Consider the following 3188-nt stretch of genomic DNA (forward strand, 5'->3'; position numbering starts at 1 on the left):
AGAACTACAAAGAGAAATTGGAAATCTACCATAGCATATATCTCTAGATAATTAATAAATTGAGTAGACAAAATACAGAGAATTAAATAGCATAATCATATAATGTGACCTATGGGATATGTGAATAACACTTGACATAAGAGGACTGATATTCTTTCAGGCATTTGGAACATGCAAAAATTGGACTCATACTTAGCCACAAAGTTAGCATCCAAAGAATAACGCAACAAAGACCATATATTCTGCAAAATGCAGTGAATTATTTATTTAGAAACCCTAACAAAAGATAACTTACAGAGTTAAATGATACTTAGTGATGCCTCTCATTTATATAGAGTTGCCTTCTTTGGAGTTTATAAAAGACCATCTTCCAATATACTCTTTACCATTTTCCAATATACTCACCATAAAATATATATACCATATAGAGAAAAACATTAAAAATGCAGAAACTACTACCTTTTGGAATTTGTATTATAGAAATTAACACACAGTTAAGGAAGATAGAAAGGTGAAGCATAAATGGAGTGTTTTTTTTAAAAATAAATTTAGAATTTTACACATTTGGAAAATGTGAGTCCTCAGGAGACGACTTGGTAATTTTAACATATCTTGAACTTGCTAAATGGGTAGACGTGGGCAGCATTAACTTATTGTTTCTTATTTTACCACAGATGCATAAGAACTCTTGATGATCTGATACTAGTGCATGAATCAGTGTCTGGGAATTTCCAGTGTAGTACTCTTTTGAGAACGTGGGCTATGAATGGAGGAGAATGAGATTAGCAACAGGATCTGAGGGAGACTATTCTTAACACAGAGGAGATTTGAGTACATTTAAATCCTAAGATCAAGAAGTCAAGAGAGAAGAGGTTGGAAATGTAAGAGAGAAGACACAATTCATAGCATGGTATTCCTGAAAGGAAGCAGAGATTAGAACCTAGAAGACAAGTGAAGAGATTAGACTTAAGTAGGAGGGACAAGTTCTTCATGGTGGCAGAAGTAGAAAGGTTAGATATAGGTACAGATCTGTACATAAATTTAGTGGCAGAGAATTGAGGCCATTTGCTTCTGAAATGTATATTTTCTCCAGGAAGAAGATAAGGTAATCTAAGGTAATGTAAGAAATAGATGACCGAAGTTTTGGAAAGGAGGTTTGAAAGAGTTGTTGAGACACAGAGTACATTAGGATCATAGATTTGCTACATAGTATTAAGGACCAAGAAGGGCCACACCGTCTCTGGGCTGGTCCGCGGTGGACGTTTTGAGGGCCGCTGACCCGCAGCCTGCGCGCCCCGCACCGCCTCCCGTGGAAGCCTGAGCCGGCCGTGGAGCTTTCTCCCTTTGTCTCATAACCATGTCCACCAACGAGAATGCTAATTCACCAGCTGCCCGCCTTAACAGATTCAAGAACAAGGGGAAAGACAGTACGGAAATGAGGCGGCGCCGAATAGAAGTTAATGTGGAGCTGAGGAAAGCGAAGAAGGATGACCAGATGCTGAAAAGGAGAAATGTAAGCTCATTTCCTGATGACGCTACCTCTCCACTGCAGGAAAACCGCAACAACCAGGGCACTGTAAATTGGTCTGTTGATGACATTGTCAAAGGCATAAATAGCAACAATTTGGAAAGCCAGCTCCAGGCTACTCAAGCTGCTAGGAAACTACTTTCTAGGGAAAAACAGCCCCCCATAGACAACATAATCCGGGCTGGTTTGATTCCAAAATTTGTGTCCTTCTTGGGCAGAACTGATTGTAGTCCTATTCAGTTTGAATCTGCTTGGGCCCTCACTAACATTGCTCTGGGACATCAGAACAGACCAAGGCTGTGGTCGATGGAGGTGCTATCCCAGCATTCATTTCTCTTTTGGCATCTTCCCATGCCCACATCAGTGAACAAGCTGTATGGGCTCTAGGAAACATTGCAGGTGATGGTTCAGTTTTTCGAGACTTGGTTATCAAGTATGGTGCAGTTGACCCACTGTTGGCTCTCCTTGCAGTTCCTGATATGTCATCTTTAGCATGTGGTTACTTACGTAACCTTACTTGGACACTCTCAAACCTTTGTCGCAACAAGAATCCAGCACCCCCGTTAGATGCTGTTGAGCAGATTCTTCCTACCTTAGTTCGTCTCCTGCATCATGATGATCCAGAAGTATTAGCAGATACCTGCTGGGCCATTTCCTACCTTACTGATGGTCCAAATGAACGGATTGAAATGGTTGTGAAAACAGGAGTTGTGCCCCAACTTGTGAAGCTTCTAGGAGCTACTGAATTACCCATTGTGACTCCTGCACTAAGAGCCATAGGAAATATTGTCACTGGGACAGATGAACAGACTCAGGTTGTAATAGATGCAGGAGCACTTGCTGTCTTTCCCAGCCTGCTAACGAACCCCAAAACTAATATTCAGAAGGAAGCTACATGGACAATGTCAAACATCACAGCTGGTCGCCAGGACCAGATACAGCAAGTTGTGAATCATGGATTAGTCCCATTCCTCGTTGGTGTTCTCTCTAAGGCAGACTTTAAGACACAAAAGGAAGCTGTATGGGCTGTGACCAACTATACAAGTGGTGGAACAGTTGAACAAATTGTATACCTCGTTCATTGTGGCATAATAGAACCATTGATGAACCTCTTAACTGCAAAAGATACCAAAATTATTCTGGTTATTCTAGATGCCATTTCAAACATCTTTCAGGCTGCTGAGAAACTAGGTGAAACTGAGAAACTTAGCATAATGATTGAAGAATGTGGGGGTTTGGACAAAATTGAAGCTCTACAAAACCATGAAAATGAGTCTGTGTACAAAGCTTCATTAAACTTGATTGAGAAGTATTTCTCTGTAGAGGAAGAGGAAGATCAGAATGTTGTGCCCGAAACTACCTCTGAAGGCTATACATTCCAAGTTCAGGATGGCACTCCTGGGACCTTTAACTTTTAGGTTGTACAGCTGAGACAGAAAGTTGTTTGTTGTGTACTGTTTGGTAGAAGTTTGTCTTACTGTTTCTCTACTAAGAACTCTTTTTAAATGTGTTTTGTTATTGTAGCACTTTTTACAATGAAACTATACTTGACCAGTTCTGAACTGTACAAACTGTATGAAGCTCCTCCTCTCAGTGGGTTGCTTATTTCTATGTGGAATCTTCTATCTTACAGTGTCCTGTAAATAAAGATTAAATTCCA

General features: G+C 40.3%; 1 pseudogene; it reads left to right on the forward strand.

Annotated features, from left to right (window-relative positions):
• The first annotated feature begins 1212 nt into the window (after nucleotides 1–1212).
• Nucleotides 1213–3188, forward strand: LOC121489217 (annotated as a pseudogene).

The sequence above is a fragment of the Vulpes lagopus genome, chromosome 4 (genome assembly GCF_018345385.1).
Source record: "Vulpes lagopus strain Blue_001 chromosome 4, ASM1834538v1, whole genome shotgun sequence".
NCBI lineage: Eukaryota > Metazoa > Chordata > Mammalia > Carnivora > Canidae > Vulpes > Vulpes lagopus.